Below are 23,353 nucleotides of genomic sequence, written 5' to 3'. Positions count from 1 at the left end.
AGAGGTGATTGCAATAAAACTAGTGCCGCCTGTGTGTTAGGCTCGGGACTTTTCAGCCCATGTGTTATACAGCTCACTTAACCATTTCGCAATTCAGTTTCTTTATTCTTAAATTTAAATAATCCAAAATGGGAAATGAAAAAGGCAAAAAAAAAAACTTAAAAAAAATTAAAAAAATAAATAGGAAAATAAATCGAAAAAATAAATAAATAAAATAAAATAAAAATTCATGGTTGACTAATTCCAGCGGTCACTAACTACCAATTAAGGCACACGCAGCAAGGGAGAAGTGATTTCGACATTTCTCTTTTTCGAACTGCGACTGAAATGTCAATACTTAACCCTTTACAATTCGTAATTTTAATTTTTTCATTTCAATTTCAAAAAGTTAGCTGAGCGAATGGTTTTGAATAATATAATGAAAGGGAATTACGAGCGGGGTGCTGTGTGTGGCAAGAGCCGGAACAATAAACTTTTGCGTTATTCTAAAGGGCTGAGTGTGCATACTTCGCATAAATTTTAAACTATCAAATGCAAATATGTTGATTATCCGGTAACTAACCCAACTCACGAAACATTAACAGTCTTTCAATTTAAATTTTTGCTGAAGGTTTGGTTAAGTGGTTGCGAAGGTTTTTTTTCCTTGTTCACTCCTCTCGAGAGCATAGGGCCTCGACAAGACTCTTCCATCGTACACGGTTTTGTGCTGTTGTTTTTGCACCGTCCCATGAGATGTCGGCATCTGCCAGTTTGCGCAGAATCGACCTTCTCCAAGTGTTTTTTGGTCGACAGCGACCTCTGCTCCCTTACGGGTTTCAGTCCAGTGTCATTCTCGGGAGACTATCTGGTGGTTTTCTCAATGTGTGACCTATCCATCTGCGTTTGAATTGCCAAAGGATGGGTCGCAGTACCTATAGTATTATAATATTATATTAATTAATATAATAAAATTGTAACTATAATATGATAATTTTTTTCAGAGCTACTGATTTCTATGCAGCATAATCCATCGAGGAGTACGATCATTGCGACAGGCCGTCGACATCGAAAGCTGATAAAAACATATGTACGTAAATGAAATGAAAGAAAAGCTAATCAATAACCGCAAATTAGCCATCAGAGAGCTGGCAGGGGACTTGAGTATTGCTTATGGATCCGTTCAGAACATTCTAGTTAAGGATTTGGGTTTGCCTCGTGTTGCTGAACAGTTTGCCCCAAAGGACCTCAATTTCATACAAAAATAGGGCCGCGTTGATATCGCCAAAGACATGATTTCTAAGGCTGTATCCAACCCAACCTTCATCAAAAGCATCATTACTTGAGGCGAGACAGCTCAGACACCAGGCGAGTGGGTAGAGAGATCTGAAAGAACAAATACTAAAAAACCCACGTCGTTTTCAGTCAAAGAAGAAAGCGATGCTCACGGTTTTTATGGATTACAACGGTATTGTAGACCACAAATTTTTATCAGAAGGTCAGTCAGTTAATATGGATTATTATTTGGGCGTTATAAGACGTTTAAGTAAAGGCGATTCACCAGAAAAGAAAAAAATTGTGGGTATATTTGACTAAGAACGAAACGAATATACTATACAACAGCCGAAGCATTCACATGACATGGCTCCCTGCGATTTTCTTCTGTTTTATCAAGTCAAAAAGCCACGTCTTACCTGTTTTAACAGCCGAAATGAACAAATTGAGGGCGACTCTGGTGGCTGCACCGAAAATAGAATTCCAGAAATGTTTCGAAAGCTGGATCAAACGCCGGCATAAGTGCGTTGCAATTAATGAGGATTACTTTGAAGGCGATGATATCTCTTTTGAGGAATAATCTTGTATTTTGAATTTTCGGAATATATTCTGGGAACTTTTTGATTAAGGTGATAGTCGTATATGAGAGGCTTCGACTGGATTATCACTTCAACTTTGTTGAATATGCCTTGCTACCAATTTAGTTTTGCAGTTCAAAAAAAATAAACACACTTTTTTCTGTTATTAAAGAAATTTCAATATAACGCAATTTTTTTTACCCGATTCGGCAGTGAAAAAACCATAAAAAAAACTTTTCCTACCGATTTTCTAAAAACATCTCCAGGGTTTTAAAATGATGAAAACACTTGATTTAGAAAAAATATTTTTCGAATTGCCGACAGCTATTCGAAATTCTGAATCGCCGCCAAAGTAACGGCGGCCGCCATAGCCGAATGAGTTGGTGCGTGACTACCATTCGGAATTCAGAGAGAGAACGTCGGTCCAAATCTCGGTGAAAGATCAAAATTAAGAAAACACAAAAGTTTTTTCTAATAGCGGGCGCCCCTCGGCAGACAATGGCAAACCTCCGAGTGTATTTCTGCCATGAAAAAGCTCCTCATAAAAAATATCTGCCGTTCGGAGTCGGCTTGAAACTGTAGGTCCCTCCATTTGCGGAACAACAGCAAGACGCACGCCACAAATAGGAGGAGGAGCTCGGCCAAACACCCAAAAAGGGTGTACGCGCCAATTATATACATATATATAAAATGAGTCTCTTATCGAGTGCACTATCTTTAACACCAGCCATTTTCTGCTAAATACTTCACACATTAAAAATATAATGCTCTTCAGTTACAAGCAAACTTTTTATAAAGTCATAGTTTTAACATAAAAGCCGTGGTAAATTGAATTTTATATCACCACATAAATACCTACAAATAAACAAGGTTGCCATACTCATGCTACCATGAAGGAAAACAATTTATTTATTAGCACTCAGGCATGCGTTTTTGTGCGCACATCAGAAACTTTTATGCGTTCTCCTTGAAAAAGGTGTGTCCGCTGAAGGTTCGCTGTGTGCAAGTCAAGTCAAGTCCAATCAATTATGATTAAGAAAAGTAATGCGAATGTCAGTGACTAAGATATGGCATAGCCACAGCAACAACTGCACGGTGGATCATTCCAATGGCAAGTCAATTATTATTGCATTTATCTATTTTTGTTTTTCTTTCATTGTGCAGTACAATAGATTCACGGTTATGTCAGTCATCCGTAACTTATGTTAAAAAAGGACCCGGCATTTCTTAGTTAAGCGAACTGGGCTTATGATGCGGTTGCCCACTTGTTTCCATGTCGCTTTTGAGCGTATTCTGTTGGTAAACATTAATCAGCACCCTTGGTTGTTGCTTTTTTTTGCTAATAAGTGGCTCTTATATATAAAACACCTCTTTAAAGAGTGACGAATTTAATATAAATAAGGAACTTTATTTATTTGACCAAATTTCTATTTTTTAACAAACATATTGAAAATTAAAAATTCTGCCACATTTCAGATCACACCTTTTTTGATACAGTGATTGATAACTTACATAAAAAAAATTTAAATATCAGTATTCAGGCTAAAAATATAGTACTTTATTTGATAGCATTTTTCCTTAAGAAGAGCTCATATACGACCTGGCATGAATTGACCAGCTTTCGTTTGGATTCTTAAGTGAGGGGCGGGCGTTTCTTCTTTGGCCGACATTTTGCAGCTTCGATTTGATTTTTTTTCAATAATTTTGTCAATAATTTTCATATCAGAAGACTAAGTCCTACGGGATGCTCAAATGGAGGCAGTTCCATAAGGATTGTTTTATGTTTGGGATGATTAACTTGGCAGAATCAGGACTCTCCTTATACCAAGTTTATCGGCACTTTGAATCAAATTATTTTTAAGAATATCAAGATATAGTACATAGTTTTGTCCCATTGTCCCTTTTATAAACACTAAGCTTCCTACACCATTTGCAAACATACCGCCCCAAGCCACTACACAACCTACGCCATAATTTACAATATTTGTAGCTCTAAGGCTCTCTTTATTAAGCTCCGTATTCTTCTTCAATAATCTTTCGCTAAACGTAAGACATGTCGCCGGAGCAAAAAATGTTAAATTTTGACTCGTCAGAAAATATGACCGTCTTCCAAAAGCCCGAAGCTTTGCATAGATGCTCTTTAGCCATGATTCAATAATAAAAGGCTTGCTCAGTAAAGGCTTTCTTGTTCCCTCTTGACAAATCGACTCCCTTAGCAAGACACTGGGTTGCTAGCTCTAGAAATATTTGAGTAAAAGTAGGAAAAACATTTCCTTTTGAAAATGGTGGGCTTACGAACAAAAACTCACTCGATAACTCCAGGACTGATATGACATGAAATACATCCTGACATACGGTTTAAGTTAGGACACAATAAGAGTAAAATTGAGGCACCACGAGATCGATACATTAATGGAGAATTTAAAAAGCTTTATTTCTTATAACTATTTTAAAAGAATTCATGTTTCCATGAATCCATGTTTCAAGAAAATTTAGTAAAAAAAATGGTCGTAAAAATTACAAATTGAAGATAATTTTCGCTTTTATCAAGATAACTACCGTGAGCACAAGTCACAAATAATGCAAACTTGGTTAATATATTATATAAATGCCCCCACATTGCTGAAACTTCTGCACAAACCACGGATTTGAATGTCATCGAAAATTTTTGGTCAGTTTTGGAAGTCAAATAAAGGGTGGTTAAATTTCAAGAGCCGTGGTTGAATGTGAACCACACCTAAACTTTTTTTTATTTTTTATTATTTCTTCCATAAAATATTACACCTGTCGTTAGACAATAAGTAATTTGATTTACAAAAAGATGGAATGAGAATGATATTGATATTACATAATCGAACAACGCGTTAAAGTTATTCAGGCTTATTGTGAAAACAGGCGTTCAAATCAAAATGCATATCGCGCACTTCGTGAAGAAAATCATCTTCAGTTATGAGGCACATTTTCATCTCAGTGGATTCGTCAATAAGCATAATTGCCGCATTTGGGCGAATGATAATCCAAGAGTGATTGCCCTAAAACCAATGCACCCACAAAGAGTGACTGTTTGGTACGGTTTTCGGGCCGGCGGCATCATTGTGCCGTATTTTTTCCAAAATGAGGCCGGTCAGGCAGTTACTGTGAATAGTGTTCACAATTGTGTTCCGAATTGGAAGATATGGATGTGGACGATATATGGTTTCAACAGGACGGTATCACTTGTCACACAGCTAGCGAAACAATGGCTCTTTTGCGCGAAAAATTTGATGGCCGAATACCTGTAATCTCACGTCGCGGCGATGTCAATTGGCCGCCAATATCATGTGATTTTACACCATTGGACTGCTTTCTTTGGGGTTATTTTAAGGAAAAGGTGTACGTCGATAAGCCAGCAACAATTCAAGAGCTAAAGGATGAGATAATTCGGCACATTAATGGCATAGAAACTCAATTTTGTCTCAGCGTCATCGAAAATTTGGACCATCAGATGGAGGTGTGCCGCCGAGGCCGCGGCGGCCATTTGGCAGATATTTTGTTCCATGCGTAATTGAGTCATACCAATATTATCATAATAAAGAGAAATGACAATAATTTATTAAACAAAATTTATTTTATTCTAAATTAACACCGGCCCTTGAAACTTAACCACCCGTTGTAAGAAAATATGACATCCATAACAAATCTGATCTTGAAAAGGCGATACTTGATGAGTAGAACCAAATTAGTGCAGAATATACAGAATATAGTTGACTCCATGCCACGTAGACTTTAAGCTGTAATTGATAATAAATGATACTCAACAAAGTACTAAGTAACTTAAAATTTTATTAAAATTAAATAAAAATAAAAATTTAATCAGAAATAAATAATTGCTAATTTTAACTGCGGCATGAATTCTCTGTATGTTTTTTTTGTTGCTTCTTTTTTTTTGCATTACAATGAAATAAAATAAATAAATAAGTCGACACTTTTTTGTATTTCATGTTGAGAATGAAAGAAGAGAAAATAACTAAAATATCTGCATACTCTATTTACCAATTTTCGCAAGATATTATGAAATATAGAACACAAATAAGCTGTGAGCGACTGTATAATATCTGTTTAGAATATAAGGGGTTAGGGGTAGTCAGAATTTCCAAAAAAATTGATTTTTTCCATTTTCTTAAAGTATAATATCTTAAAAATATTGTGTGAAAATTTGAAGTGAATCCGACATGTACTTTTCGAGTTATTCAACAATTAACAAAGGGCGCTCCGGAGCAGCTGTAAACAATCGACTTCTCGGGTTGTATTGTTATGAATGTCCATTTTGATGTATATTTAAGTATACCTACTACGGCTGAAGAACTATTATATGGCCCAGGAATAGTAAGTAATTAAATAATTCGTATAACTCTACATAAATCGATAGCAAAACTTTAAATGCGTTTTTCTCAAAACTATGTCTTTTGAACTGATGATCACTGTAACTTAAAAACCGCTTGGTAGATTTCAATAAATGTATATTGCTTTTGAAAAACATAAAAAACTAGATTTAGATTTTTTTTAAACAATTAACTGTCGGTTTTTTTCTCAAAAAACTGAGAAGTATTTCTTGAGGTCACAATATTGTTAATTTTGGAAAAAAAATTAACCTTCTATCAGGCACAATACATTGCATTGATTTTAGATGCATCTCCAAGGACTTGTGATGATCACCGCAAGGGACTTCTAGAGAAACGGAATCCACACAAGCAGCGATACTTTTACAATTATTATTATTTTTTTTTGTATTTTGAAATTTTGCTAAAGTCATGTCGAAATTAATGCTATGTTTTAATTTTTGTAAAATTAAGCAATTGACTAGCAAACAAAAATTTTTGAAAATCATAATTTTTTCGGGCCTCTGACTACCCCTAACGCCATAAGTAATATATCAGATGATAGATAATAGGTTTTAAAACGTGCATTGAAAAATCTTGATTTATCTTAGTTTAGAAAATGTTACGATCTAAAATGCATAGCGGGTACTGGATCATATGAGCTGTAACCCACTGTACGCATATGCACATGCCCTACGAATGTCATTTCTCTCACTCATCGTGGCAAACAAATGCACATGCATTTATATATATGTATGTGCGTATGCAAGTTTGTCGAGAACTTTTCCATAGTCATGCTAATATATTAACAAAGGGCGCTTATCTTTTTTGTATAATATCATGGGTAATTATTGTAAAAGTTATTATATACATATGTACGTGCAATATAGAAAAAGTTGCGCCGATATTATGCAAGCCAGCGTATGTGTTATATTTATAACCTATGTTCGTCGTCCACTTGTTGATATCGACCACGTAATTAAATTGGTGCTTGCAAATACTACTAATAGAAAAATCAGAATTTCTCAATATTTTCTCAAGAACAGATGCCTATAAAAACTACATCTATTAAATTTATATGGAGTGTGCAAATTGTGGTCACGCGCGAAACAAAACTTTTAAAAGCGAGGTGGAGTAGGCAATGCATTTAGTTTATATCGAAGGCCAAGTGTGTACATTTCAACAAAATTGCACTGCAGTTAGTTTGAGAAGACCTCCTCTCTCCCAACCCGCTTTTACTACACTCTTATCTATGTATAGATGTCTTTCTTTTACAAAAAGGTGGCTCAAAATAAATCCACTATCAGAAGGTTTATAATTTTTGCAAATGGCGTTGTACGTTACCAATATTCGACATTTGTGAACTAAACAGCTGTTTTATACAAACAGCCGAGCAATGCAGTGGGTAAAGGTCAAAATAAAGATGTCCATCTCTCAAAATCACTTTTCTTTTAGTAAAACAGTTATTCAAAACGAAATCTGGATCATGAAATTTCACTTCCACCTAGCGCATCTTTTCAAATATATTTCTTTTCTTTTATTTTATACTTTAAATGTGCAAAATTTCATCAAAATCGGAATAAAACTTGTGAAAGGGGGGCGCCACTTCCAATATTTCTCTTTTCTTCTCCTCTTCCACTGCTTCCATTCCTTCAGATGTTTTTCATTTATTTCTAAGTGTGTACCTACAACGCTCCTCTCCTGGCTCCTGTTACTCTGCTCTCGTTGACATATATATATATATATATTTACTTATATATAATATTAAAGATGAAGTGTGTGATATTACATCGCAATAAAACTGTTGAAAATAGTGTGAGCTCACTTAGCAGCAACGTGTTTATTTTTGTATCGGAAACGCATATGTATGTGAATGTAATTGGCGCGTACACCCTTTACTACGTGTTTGGCCGAGTTTCTGCTCTAATCTGTGGTAAGTGTCTTGATTTGATTTCATAAATGAAGTGACCCTTCCGGTCTCCTAATCCGCTACTCAAAGGCAGATGATTTTTATGGGAAGCTTTCTCTTGCCGCCGTAGCCGAATGGGCTGGTGCGCGACTACCATTCGGAATTCACAGAGAGACGTCGGTTTGAATCTGGGTGAAAACACCAAAATAAGACAAACATTTTTCTAATAGCGGTCGCCCCTCGGCAGGTAATGGCGAACCTCCGAGTGTATTTCTGCCATGAAAAAGCTCCTCATAAAAATATCTGCCGTCCGGAGTCGGCTTGAAACTGTAGGTCCCTCCATTTGTGGAACAACATCATGGCGCACACCACAAATACGAAGAGGAGCTCGGCCAAACACCAAAAAAGGGTGTACGCGTCAATTATATATTATATATTTCTCTTGGCAGATATACATATGCGCGGAATTTTTTTTTTTTTTATATTTTAAATTCTTAGTTAGTGTCGAACCAAGAACCTACGGAGTCGTAGTAAGACAAAAACTCATACATGCGTACACATTTACATGCTTTTATTTGATATACGGCGCCCGCCGTATACGCATGGATTAGTGTGTGGCTATCATTCGGAAGTGCACAGGATCGAAACACGGGCACGAAACATCAATTGATAAGAAACGTTTTTTTCTAAGCTGACAATGGCAAATCTCCGATTTTATTTCTGCAGCTCGGAGGCGGAGTAAAACTGTGGGAAAATATCAAGACACACACCACATATAGGAGGGGAGCTCGGCCAAACATCCAATGAAGCGTGTAAATACTCTGAATACTTCTGTTAGGTTAGGTTAGGTTAAAATGGTTGCCCACACTTGGACGAAGGAAACGAATTCGTCCTTTGTGATAACATTGTGAAGGAAGTAAGGTGGAGGAAGACCGATAAGACGAAAGGAGAGGGCGGAGAAAGGTGGGGATGGGCTGGATAGGAGGTTGGGTTTAGTGTGTGAATTATGAACGATGACTGTGCCACGGTTGTGGCAAACGCTTAATGCTGCTGATAAAATTCATCAGATTTTTAATGTCAAGGCCTACTATATCAGCAGGCGTAGCGAAAAAGTAAGAGCCAAGTTTCCTAAATCTTAGCACCACCAGAGCAGGACAGCTAAGAAGACGATGCTGAGATGATTCCACCTCATCTTCCATGCCTCCAACGCAAAAAGGACTCGAGGTAATTCCAAGTCTTACAGCATACATACCTCGCGTGACCTGAGCGAAAACCCACGAAGTTCAAGAGCTGAGATTTTGTCAACCTCAAACGCTAGCTCGAGTGCCCCCGATCCACTTGTATCCAGAAGGATTTCCCGACGTTAAAAGTTTATGTATTACTTGCCCAGCACTCACTGAGTTGGCGTGAAGCTCATCTTTCCCGGAGCTGATCGCAGGTGTTCAAGGGGACCAATCCTCTCCTTTCGCGGGGTAGTCACCTCACGTGTCCTTTGTCTGGCCCGCTCATCCGCCTCACAGTTGGTTCAAAAACATTTTACTAAGCTTGTACACGAGTATATTTAAATAAATAATTTCTTAAGAATGCATAAAGATCGTGATGGGGAAAAAATGTCATGTGCGATTAATTATTTATTAAATTAGTGATTAAAATTTTATTAAAAGAACTATAAACTAATTTCTTAGAGCCATCTATGCATAACTTTCCTTAAAATAAGCACATTGAAATATTGCATCAGGTTAGCTGAAAGCGGCGTTTGAATTATTGACCGCGGAAACCTTTTATGGTTTTGTCCCGTGCGAATGCCTTGGTTTTTTGTAATCGAAAATCGAGATCTTGAAGTCGAAAAATTTCCTAAACTCAACTTTAGCACCAATTATAAAAAAAAAACAAATAATTGGCGCGTACACTTCTGTTAGGTGTTTGGCCGAGCTCCTCCTCCTATTTGTGGTGTGCGTCTCGATGTTGTTTCGCAAATGGAAGGACCTACAGTTTCAAGCCGACCCCGAACGGCAGATATTTTTATGAGGAGCTTTTTCATGGCAGAAATACACTCGGAGGTTTGCCATTGCCTGCCGAGGGGCGGCCGCTATTAGAAACATGTTTTTTTATTAATTTTGCTTTCACCAAGATTCGAACCAACGACCTCTCTGTGAATTCCGAACGGTAATCACGCACCAACCCATTCGGCTACGGCGACATAGCACCAATTATAGGACTAATTAATTAAGAGTTCTAAGTTAAGCCTATTGTCAAAATAAAAAACGTTTTAGATGACGATTTTCTTTTTTTTCTTTTTTTTTTTTGATCGTCCCGTTCGGCATAATGGAAATGCTCATATGTATTTTTATACTTATATAAATAATTCCCTACGTAACTCATTTCAATACATACATACAAACAATTTATAGGTATAAAATGATGATAGCAGCGAATCGAATCAAGCGCTGATTTTCGCGTGCTAAGCAGCTTCAATTACGACTACTTATAGCACAGGCTACCAATTATCCCTGATTTGAAAGCGAATTTAAATACTTATGTATATTGTATATAATTAGATAACGTTAATTCCTATATTTCTATGTGCAGTGACTCACACGGCTAAGCGGTTACATGCAATGTCGACTTTGAAACCATTCAATCATAATAGAAAAATTTCAAAATTAGTGCACGTGTAAAGAAAAGAGTAACAATAAGTACATTCACAGATCAAAAACTGAAAACAAAACTCAAGGCAAACAAAATTTGTTCCACACAACAAAAGTGCAAGTGTAAATTTGTTCACTTTATTAAAGTCTTACACACTTTAATAAAAGGTGGTGCAATAATTTTTGGATATTGGGTAGCTCTTCATTACATTTTATTACCACTCAGCATTAATTTATTTTTTATACCTAAGTCGGTAAATATAAAATATGGACTTGTAAATATAGTCACATACCCATGCTCCCACTAGCAACAACACACACTTCCTTACTAATTCTCTCCTTAACTCTCCTACATATTATATTCTCAAATCTCTTATTCCCGTTTCTTAATTTGCGCCCCTACTAACTGATCTTTTCTTAATGACATTAACTAAACCAATATATTTCTTTTTGCTACAACAACAACAATTCACATTGTGACTCTCACTAAGAGCTTCTAATCTAATTTTTGCAATTATTAATTAAGCTACCTTCGAAAAGAACGGATTATACTTATATTTCTGTATATTATTTCCTTTGCCTTTATTTTGTATAAAACCTTAATTTTTAGATACATTTTTTTTTGTCTAACCTAGAGTCCATATACATTTATACATACATTTTTATTACAAAAAACAAAAAAAAAATGGACTGAAAATTTCTGATCAAATAGACTTGATAGCCTTTCCTCTTGCGAACGTATCAAGATGAACAAACAGACATTAATTAAATTTAAATTCAAATTCAACAATCATCATTAAAAGTCTATTTTGGTTAATAATTGCAAGTCTGTTCTAAAACTCATCGTAGTTGTGAAGAGTCACATCTGAAAGTCTAACATGCAGGCATACGTGCATCATAATATACATACCTAAATAATTTTGTATCGTATTTACGTGCACGAAAATTTACCGTTCTGCGAAGCCATCTTGCTGCCGCTTAGTGATACAAACGAATGATTTCGCAATGCTTATGCATAGGTTTTTAACATTTGAATGTCCTAGACGGCAGGTCATCTCCACCTCTGCACTACACTTCGCCCTTTTTTCGTCTGTCTTTTCAGAGATCCTCCTAGGGAAATCCTCACTGCTCAAAAGCAAATCAGACTTCATTTTCCACCGAGAGCCGAATGGAGGAAAGGGAAGGTGATTGATAGATTCGATATAGAAATCTACACGGACGGTTCTAAGATAAACTGTGGTGTGGGAACTGGCTTCTATTAGGCGCTCAACTTATCCAAATCAATTGGACTTTTTGACTATGCCAACGTGTTCCAAGCAGAACTGTTAGCAATCATAGAAGCATGCAAATCACTAAAACACTACAGAGGAATTAGTGTACGAGTAGCCATCTTTTCAGGCAGTTAAGCAGCTATCAAGGCCTGAGACTCAGATTCCATTTCATCCAAACTAGTTTTACAGTGTAGAGAAGAACTAGAATTGCTTTGTCATTGCGTTCAAATCACTCTGATATGGGTTTCCGGTCAGAGGGAAATATAGAGTAATAAGATAGCAGATTAACTAGCCAAAAGAGATTCGGCACTAGACATAACCGATGCGGTGGCGCTACCCCATTCAGCACAATAAAAACGTTCATTGCTTCACACTACTCTGCTTTAGTCGATAGAAGGGGGAACCAATTAACTACATGCACAACAACAAGAAAAATCATGGCCGTCATAAAACAGTCAGAGGACAAATTACCGCTTACGATGCTCTCGCCCAAACATTTCACAATTCACAGCATCCCTTACAGGTCACTGGAAGGTAGGGGAACATGCAGCCAGACTTAAACTTCCTCTCCATCCCATCTGCAGAAGCTGTCAAGCGGAGCGGGTGGAAGAAAGTCTTTTCCACTATTAATACGAATGTCCAGGTCTAGTTAGAGCAAGAATTCGGTAAGCCTTACATAGAGAAAATTAATGAAATCTCAGACATAGAGATAAAAAGTTTGCTGTTGTACTTGGATCTCACGAAATGGATCTGACTCAAACGAAAAAAAATAAAAAATATACAAATAAACAAAAAAAGACATCACACGAGAACAGTGGTAGTAAAATGGCGCTAGTCGCTAATTAGGACTATTTCAGTGGAAATACTCAAACACTTCAACAACAAGAGCAACGTGGGGATTTTAGTAAAAAGAAACAAAAGTGTGAGTTTGATACAGAGAATTTATTTTCTACCGCTGTTCGGCTTTCATCAAGACTTAGATGGCCGGATAATACTAAGAAGGGACAAAATACTTTTTCTTTCCCTTGACAAACTGCTAAGATTAAAAAAAACTGGGAAGCATGCAGAGGAGTAATGAGTCCCCAGCCCACCTGTCTCTCCCTTTCCTTTAAATCCTCTCTCTTGGCCTTAAATGCAATGGACATTATTGGAAAATTTCCCATTATCCAGAATTCCACTTCCTTCCAAGTGTATAACATAATGGGTTACTCCATTATCAGGAATGAAAAAGTCAGAACTTTCAAAGAAAATTTCTAATATTCGACAGCCAAGTATTTATTTATAAGTAAGTATCTCAAATATTAATCGAACCAACCAAATAGTACGTAGCGTAATCGCGCGTGTGCTATGTTGTAATTTCCTTGAACTTGTTGCTTAACCACTACATGCGCACAGAAATAAATAAAAGGTAAAAACAAAAAATTAAATAAAATTGCAATACAGAAATAAACAAACGAAAAAGTTGCTGGGCGCACAACATAAACCAAAATGTGAATGTAAACAAAACCCGGCACATAAGCACACACACACCTACACACAAACTCAATAAAAACGCGAACTGAAGCGCGACGAATTGCGACGGCATAAAATGAATGTTGCAACTGAGACGGGGAGCTAAATTGAATGGCTAAAAGAAAAACACTAAAAGTTGATTGCATATAAACCGAGGTACAGGTGCACTGCGGCGGACGACGTGAGAGGAATACATAAGGCGATTTGTCTACTAATTATGGGCAAGCCAGCTCCAAAATGCAAAATGCCAGATAGGTTTCAGTTACAAAAACAGAGATAACGCATTTTTTGTTTGTTTCTCGAAAGATTACAAGTACATATTTTTTAACTGAGATAATTAGGTGAAAATTATTATATAGAAAAAAAATAGTTTTTCAACTGCTAATTATAAACGAGCATACATATGTATGTACGAAGTGTGAGTGCTAAGTAACGTGACTAATGCCGTAAAGCTTTTCACTTCGTATCACGTTCAATATAAGGCGTTTTCCAAAACGTATGTATGTGATGCCTTGGTTGCTTTTTGTTGCGTATCAAGAACATCAACGATTCTTTTAGGAACACGATACATCGTTAAAGATTTCAGGGTTGCGTTTAGGAACATGAAACTTTGTTCGAACACAAAGCAATAAGCGTTTTGCAAAACGCCCATACTCTTCATCTCTTTCGCTACAACGCTCTATGAGAATCTTCCATTATTCGAAACAGTACACAGCTCCTTTAGGACGTCTGCCTATTCCTCTTTCATGTACTACAACTTTCAAAATTCACCTTAGAAAACGATAGAGCGAATAGCCTAAAACTGGGAAACTGTACTTGCCCAATACGAAATAAACCGGTGCATGGACTCGCTTTATTGTTAGGCTTAACATTTTTCCGTTTACACAAAAACAAACAACTCATAACATGAGCAAGGGCTACACGTTGATTAGCTGACGGTCGCTGTCTTTTAGGGGAAGGGTAGTTCTCCTATTAAACAGTAATGTCCGTCAAATTTATGAACGAATGTTGAAAGTGTATAAGGACTTTTTGCCATCAATTAGTGCATAAGAGAGATGGGTTGCTGAATTTAAACGTGGTCCTACAAGCTTTGAAGACGATCGACGTTAAGGATGTCCAAAAACAGCAACAACAACAGCAATCGTAAAATAAATATGTATATAAATAAATCGACAAGTGACTGAAAGAAATTTAGTAGAAGCCCCAGGCATCTCATTGGGCAGTGTAAGCACTATTTTGACTTTAGCATTGAGAACTTTTTCGAAAGGATAAAGCGGATTTTCTGCCTCGATTCATCGCTATGGATATGACTTGGGTCTATCACCATGATCTTAAATCAAATCAAGAGGCTAAAGAGTGGTGTGAACCTGGTTCTCCGGCGCCGAAACGAGTTCGTGTCCAGAAATCGGCCAATAAGATGTTAGCATTAGTTTTTTGAAATGCGAAAGGAAATTTGTTTGTGGATTACTTGCAAACTGGTAAAACAATAAGTTCTGAATATTATTGTAACCTTTTAGACCAGCTGAAAGAAAAAAAATCGTAAAAAAAAATTTTGTTTTCATCAGGTCAAAGCGGCGTGTCACAAGAGCATTTTGGTAATGGCAAAAACTCATGAATTGAAATTCGAATTGTTGCAGCATCAACCGCATGCATCAGATTTGGCTCCTAGCTACTTCCATCTGTCGCCGGACCTAAGAAAATACAGGCGTACATGGAAGCGTTTTTTGCAGCCCTTCCAGATTCTTACTTCGGGGATGGAATTCACAAATTGGAATCTGGTTGGACCAAGTGATTGATGTATTGATTTTTCTCATGGAACCGCAAAATTTATTGAACAACCTAGTATGTAAATATGAAAGCCGGCTAGCCTTATTACTAAAACTGTCGGCTAACTCCTTTTTGCGCTACTAATCACGTTAATCCAAAACTAAATTCCCCAGACGAATTTTTTAAATGCGGGCCCACCAATGTAATTATCATAAATACTTTAGTGAAACCAAAAAGTATGAAACACTTGCGATAATGAAGAGGTTCTGGTGAACAATTAGTATTGAATTTCCTAGATTAGGTTAAAAATGGTCGCTCAAAGAGTAGACGAAGAAATCAGGCATCCTTTGTGATACCTTTGCGCAGGAAGTAAAGTGGAGGAAGACCAATAGGAAGGTTGGAGAGAGAGGATAAGACGTGGGGGAAAGAGGAGGGTTGAGTATATGTCGATTACGAACAATTTCTGTGTTGCGGTTGTGCTAACCGCTGTAGGCTACTAATGAAATTCATCAGATTTTTAGTACCAGGGCCTGCTATAGCAGATGTCTTAATCTTAGCCCCACAAGAGCAGAACAGCTAAGAAGAAGGTGCTGAGATGATTCCACCTCATCCCGCATAAAGCCAACGCAAAAAAGACTCGAGGTAATTCCAAGTCTTACAGCATGCATACCTGGCAGTCAATGTCCTGTGATAACACCTACGAAGTTCGAAAGCTGAGATTTTGTCGACCTCAAAAGATCCATGAACGTCTCCGATCCACACGAGACCAGAAGGATTTCGCGACCTTACAAGTTTGTAATGGAGTTTGAATTTCCTACATCTGCTAATTTTTTAATGGCTTGAATGCAAAATTTGTTTTGTGACTAAAATTGTATGAAATATGCTTGACTTCATATCTGTCTTGAGCTACATACATAAGTATATCAGTAATAGTAACCGAATTTAAAATTCCATTTCATTCTATAAATAAAACTCTATTCTCTTTATAGATGATCTCCGGATGCACTGATGCCGCTAAAACAATTCTAACAATCATCATTCGGAACCAGCAAGAACCCATTGGATTCTCCATCAATGGGACGACATCAGAACGTGCGCCACAAAAATTAGATTATTCATTATTTTTTTTATTAAAATAAATCACTTTAAATAAGACACTTTAGAAACACACGTGTTGGCATCCTACCAAAATATTTTCAGAAATTTTGCCTAAAATATCTACAAGGCATTATCACATCTGCACTATTTATTACATATTTTAGAATAGATGGTCTTAATGCCACACTGCTTATAACAAATTTAAAACAAAATCTTTATAATTTCTCGCCCTACAGATATTTCTCTAGGCCACTGTGTTTCGAACGGTCAGCGATAATCAATTCTCACAGTGCACAAGAATACAGATAAAAATGAAAATTGAAAAGGGTTTTTCTTTTCACTTTGAACCTTAAACTTTAATTAGTAAAAAATTTGCAATCATTAAAAAAATTATTTTCAAATAGTCGATCACGCTCATTATTTTTAAATTTTTATTGCTATCCCGCAGTTATTTTTTAAATTATCTTTACTTTGCATATTTCCACTATTCATAAAATATTCGCTCGCACGATACAGGTATGTATCCATGTATATTATTTGGTTGAATATATATTTCTAAAATAAACATTTTTATGCATTTCTTACGATGTTCTCAATCATAAATTCGCTATACCAAGTATTTATATCTTTAGATTTATTCAAAATTAAAATATTAATACTTTTTCATAAACTTGCAATTACCCTCATTCTTGCAACTTACACGTTTGTTCTGCATATTTTTGTTTGGCTTATCAACATTTTTATGTAACTAATTTTTTTATTATTTTCAAAAAGAAATAAAAAACTATTATTACCGGTCAATGGTTATCTGCAACTGATAGAGAAATTATCGACACGCGCGTTGCAATGGTTGCTGCCACACTGGATCGCTTAAGGAAACTACTAAAGTACTGAATAACTAAAATTTTGCATAGTATTGATGCATAAAACCAAGTACATTTGTATCTACAGTAGCCTCCTGATAAAAGTTTGCCTTGACGGTGGCGTTATGTTCTTTTACTCCGAGTTCGCTGTAAGTGCGAAAGTTCTTATTCAAAAATGCATATTTGTATAATAAACTTTATTTACAAATATTTCTCCAAGCTTGAGTAGTTTTAACTCATTCATGACAGAAAATCACGTTTAATAAGGCAAGTAGCTTCGAACATAAAAAAGTACCAACATTTTAAAGAGATAAGCTCAACTTTTATGTCCACTTTTGTTGAAAGCAAAATAACTAGGAAGAACTTTTGCAAGCAACTGATAAACTCCTCTCTGCTCATTCAAGTAAAGGAACTTGTCATTGGTAATTTCAAACAACATCTCAATGCCATGGTTACAGTTAAAACATAGCCGACTTGTTTCAAAATGCGGAAAATAAAGTCCGAACCGAGTTTATCGAGTTTCAAAACAAAATAATATCAAACGCGAGAATTAAGTTTTCGCGCTTATCGAGAAAATACTGCATTTGCGTAATAAAAATCATAGCAGTGCGACGTATACAACCTTGACAGGTTTAGGCCGTGCTTTTGAGTTGGGAGTCTTAACTTTGCCTTGCGTTTTCAGCGATGTTGCTGTTTTCGAGGTGCCTCAATTTGAGGATATACAGGGTTTTCCAATAACAGGTGTTATTGGTGAATGGATTGCGCTATTAACGATTTTTTATGACCGGAATTGGATGGTATTGATCTGGGCAAGGTTTATTTTCAACAAGACGGCACTACGTGCCACACAAGCAACGAAACCATTGATCTTTTACGGGAAAAGATTCCGGACCGTGTTATCTCTCGAAGAGGTGATGACAATTGGCCACCGAGATTTTCTGATTTAACACCTTGCGACTTTTTTCGTGGGCCAAGAGGCCAGGGTCGATTCAAAACCTCAAAGATGGAATTCGTGAGGCTATCGAGGACATAGGGCAGCCAGTTTGCAATTCGGCTATGCAAAATTTCATGAAAAGTATATTGTCCTGTAAGCGTGGTCGTGGTGGTCATTTGCCTGATGTTATTTTCCACTATTAACGGTATACCTTACTCTTTATAATGAAATAAACGTCCGATCATTTATATTAAAAAAATAGCATTTTTCTTTGAATATCAAAATAACACCCACAGAAATTAAAAATATAATGTTCCGATTTTTCAGTTAATTTCTGAAATGTAGAAGTTACAAAATTCTTCTAGATGTATTATTTTATTTTAATGATTATTAATTTATTGTTATTTTTTATTATTGTATATTTAATATTATTTATTGTTATTATTTACATTAATACATTTACATATTTCATTATTTAGTATTCATTATTTTTTATTTATTATTTATTATTTATTATAATTATTAAAACAATACTTTGGAATATTGAAAGATCAAAATTCGGTTTCAGAATTGTTTTAATCTCGGCAAACAAAACTTGTACAAATAGATAAAATTAAATCAGTTATTGCCTCAATCTCCATCTCTCTCATACCTTTAAAGTTGGAACCGAATCTATGGACTAGCGTCTAATATGCCACGCACAAGCACTTTCGATTACGGCTACACAGCTGCATTTATCTGACGACAATCGTGCAGAGAGCGACAAGACCTCTGCCTTTCCAAATGATATCAATTCTGTTGCTCTTTTTATAATGCGAATCAAATTGTTGTAGCTATAACATGTTTATGTGTGAGTGCATTTTGCGACTTTTTCTATTGCTTTAGGTGTATTCTTTTTCTGTTGCCTTTCCCAATTTTTTGAGTAGTTCCATGGCAGTAGGTCTCCTGCAATTTTTTTGTTGTTGCTTATTTCACTTAAAGAGTCAATTGAAGGTGTCTACTCACTGAAGCTCACACTCTAATGCGCTCATCTATATAAGTATAAACAAATGCCACAATCAAAGAACTAGATTGCTCATTATATTTACTTCTGTGTAGGTGTACATGTACATATTTACAAATATAAATACTTAAGGAAAATATTAGGAGAAAGAGCGGGCATATTTCTACTATCTTCCCGGCAAGGAAAAGCTATACTAATGAATTCAGAATGCAGGTGGTGGGCTGCAATTGGCATCTAAAGAGGCATCCCGATGCGAAATGCATTAAAACAACAATTTCCTTTTGAATTTTGTCTTAGATCGTAAGTGTATGCAAATAACAATATTTTTATTTATTATAGAAACCACGACTGGAGGAATACCATATACCCTATTGAACATTTGTGGGAGCATTTAAACCCACAAATCCGGGAAAGGACAATCACCAATATGGATATGCTGAAACTCACTATAAAGGAAGAGTGGGATAAAATTTCATCTGACGTGACAAAAAAACTAGTTGAGTCTATGCCCGGAGACTGTCTTCCGTTATCAAAGCAAAAGGGAAATCAACAAAATAATAATCGATATCATTTTTGTAAAATATATCTCTGTACACTTTATTTTGACGCGTAAAATATGCACTAAATTTTGTTTTTGTCTTACAACTTTTGTTGTTGTAATTAATTATTTTTTGGTTTCTAGTAATTAGTAAAGAATCAAATACTAATTTAAAAAACATGAAATTAAAATATATTATTTTGTTATAAAAGACTGAAATAAAATCCATATTATAACAAAATGCTTTGTACACTTTATTTTGACGCTCACAGTATGTATATATGTACATATATCTTTTGCGTATTACAGGGGGCATTCAGAATGAGCAATTGTGCGTCCAAGTGAGAATACCCATTGGCCAAGGTTTTTAGGTTTTTATACATTCTTAGTACTCGTAGATCGTCTTGTGTATTTAAGCAATAAAAGATTGATTTGTTATTTTGCTGCATGTATTCTGAGTGTTATTAGCCAATCATTATTCTTGAACGCAAAATTATATCATTTCGATTCTAATATACCTAAATATATTGAAAAATGCATCAAATGTGAAAAAGCGATTTATTTTATCTGAGTCAATAGAACGAGTCGGCGTTAAGTCCTCTGTAAGAACTTTTTTGTTCCACGATATACTTACATGTGCACTTACAGTTGCCATAACTTTTCCGGGTATTTTCTTTTCAAATTTATACCCTTTTGGAAATAGTTACAATTGTTGCAGGGAATGTCCATTTGTGTACATACATGCATACATGCATACATTCTTTATCTACTTACGTAAGTGTGTAAATGCACGTGGCCAATAAAATATGCGCATGCATATGCATTAATTGATGACCTCATACATGGTGAATATACACAAATGTAATTGCAAATGCATATATATAAGTATATACGCATACATACATGTATATATTATACATACATATATTTCCTACGTGCAAAATACTATTGCCGCACACTAATGCTCTCATTACGAGAGGGTTTTAAAAGTTCAATAATAAATCGAAAAAGTACAGTTGTATACTATAAAAAGTATTCCATGAATTTATAAGGCATATGCAACGCTAAGTCCCTCAACGGTTGAAGAAGTTTTTGCAAGAGCAAACTGCTCACCCTGTTTTGTGTCAATCAGTCACTTACTGTGGACTATAAATACTGCTGCACACAGTTATTTCGGACGTTTGAGCTTTATTTGTAAGGACCAAAACTAAATTTAGCAGGAAAATGTTTTATTTTTTATTTGCAACCTCTTCAGATGCAAGCAAAAAGTCAAAAGAGTCGCAACTCGAGAAATACAAAACCTTCAGGAGACGGGAGAGAACAGTTTCTGTAAAAGTGTTTGTAATATTATAGTTAAATTGAGTTCCATAAAGAAGAAGACTTTCTTGAAAATCAGTTTTGTCAGATTTTATATTTTGACTAAGGAAATAAAAAATTATTTTCTTTCGCAGAATTTTTTTCATTTTGCTAGTGGTATTATCACGAATTCTGCCTAGTTTTTGCACTAACACTAAAGAAGAACAACCTCAATTAATATACCACAAAATTTTATATTTATTGCGACGACTATAAAATAGCAATAAAACACAAAATAATACTTTATGCGTAACAAAACACATCAGTCGTCCTTAAGGCCATTGACACAACTAAGAATATGTAGTACTCGTTGGTTGATACTGCGCAAGCGTCGCGATTAACACAAAATCTAGCATAACAGTACTTTTCCAGTTAAAGAAGATAGTGGTGAAAAGATGGAATAGCTGATAGAAATTTTTAGGTTAGTTAGTTAATGGAAGAAATGGATTTGGAAAAATTTTGAGTTGTGACTCTTTTGTTTTTACTGTTTACCGAAGGCCTGTGGAAGTGAATAGGGTTGCCTTTACCTTCCAGATTTTTAAATAATTTCAAGAATGCGATATTAAATTTTCAGGCGAAGATCAAACCTCTGAATCACTCACTAATTGCCTGCCTCATTTCCATCCCTCTTTAATTGCGTCAAATAAGTGTTCTGCACATTCTCAGCAATATGCTTTCTTCCCATGCTATCATAATATTACCAGGATACTGCAGAGCATTTCATACATACTTTCTCATATCAATATTTAACTACGAACCTACTTATCAATTTCTCTTTTTCTCTCGTCATATTGGTTTTAAGGTCAAGGTTAGCGCCACTCACTAAATACGCATACGCACTTACATACGAGTATGTATGTATGTATATGTGTACCATAACTACTTATGTGCGTAAACATACATACCTACGACTATTCGCTTTTAACCCTTAATAAGAAAGTCATAAAAAGCCAAAACAAAAGCCACTGCGTAATTATATTCGTATGCAAATAAAAAAATTTACTACTACAACCTAAATGCAAAATCGGAATAGGGGGTAAAAAAAATTGGTTTTGCTCATGGACCCAAAATACATTGATTTCAAACAATTCGGTTCTGGTAAAATGGACGTCGAAGATGAGTGCCGCTTTGATGATTAATAAATGGTCTTTCATAAGACGGCTCTTAACAGTTATATCTGTAAAATGACATCATTTAAATGTCCACCATGAGCACGTCTACAAATAAAATTCACCAAACAGTCGATTCATGAATGCCTAATTGTTGAGCAATTGCCCTACACTACGTTCAACAGAACGTCCAGTTTTTGGTCCGCCAATACTTTTTCTATGTTCAAAAGAATAAGTTTCTTGACATTTTTTCACGAACCTTTGAATGGTCGACTCATTCGGACGATTATTTCCACCAAAAAATCACTGATCTTGCAAAATAATATTCTTAAGGATCGACCACTTTCATAAAAAAGCTTCAATAATCTTAACGCGTTTTATCCATTGTTAAAATTGTATATCTGTCTACTTGACAAATGTCAAAGATGGCATAAAAACAGGTACATCTAGGCGTCACTTTTGAAATAATCTTACGTTTGAATATTGTATTACAATTTCAATCTATACAATTCTTCTCGACACATTTCAGGAAAGTATTATGTTGGTTAAATATGAAAAAAAATTTCTAAATAAATAATTAATTCACGCTTAGAGCAATCTCATATTGTAATTGAAAATTCGCCCTTATTGGCATGGTATTTAAATTATATCAAATACGAATGCCAGGAAGATGCCACTCTGCCTCTTGCCATAACTGGCAATAGTCATTCAGAGACTCAGAGCTCTGGAGATGAGTGTTAAAGACCCTACAACTTTGACGTTGCGTTTGCGTTGGTATCTCTTCGCCAACTGACTATGAACGCATCATTTATATGAAGACGTTCACATAGCCAAAGTTGAGGAACGCCAATTCTAAAACAAAGCGTAAAATGGGCAACTGTCATCTATTCCCGTGCGTCGACAATCATCAGTTGAACACAAATAAAATTATTCCAAAAATTTTGAACCCAAGTTACATTGAAATAAGTACAAATTCAGCAAATGCACAGTTCACCCATTTCTAAGCTTAAAGCTTCCATTGGCGAAGCATTCATTGTAGCAAGCACTCGAGTTTCGCACGTTGCGACAAAGCGAAGCGAACGGCCTTAGGCATGCACCTGCGGACTTCCAATTTTCCTAAACGGGTATCTTGTTTATAAATATGCTTACGTATATACA

General features: G+C 35.7%; 1 protein-coding gene across 4 annotated transcripts in view; it reads right to left on the bottom strand.

Annotated features, from left to right (window-relative positions):
• The window catches only part of LOC128865240 (ATP-binding cassette sub-family G member 1), a 91,030-nt gene that overhangs the window by 60,154 nt on the left and 7,523 nt on the right, over positions 1 to 23,353 (bottom strand). The window contains exon 1 of one of the 4 annotated variants that reach the window (XM_054105368.1): positions 17,187 to 17,264. The exons of 1 other annotated variant lie outside the window; for it this stretch is intronic. The gene's annotated coding sequence lies outside the window, so the exon portion shown is untranslated. 2 more of the 4 variants (XM_054105369.1, XM_054105374.1) reach the window with 2 other exon arrangements.

Source organism: Anastrepha ludens, chromosome 5, assembly GCF_028408465.1.
Source record: "Anastrepha ludens isolate Willacy chromosome 5, idAnaLude1.1, whole genome shotgun sequence".
Classification (NCBI taxonomy): Eukaryota; Metazoa; Arthropoda; class Insecta; order Diptera; family Tephritidae; genus Anastrepha; species Anastrepha ludens.
This window is presented reverse-complemented; position numbering and strand designations above follow the sequence as displayed.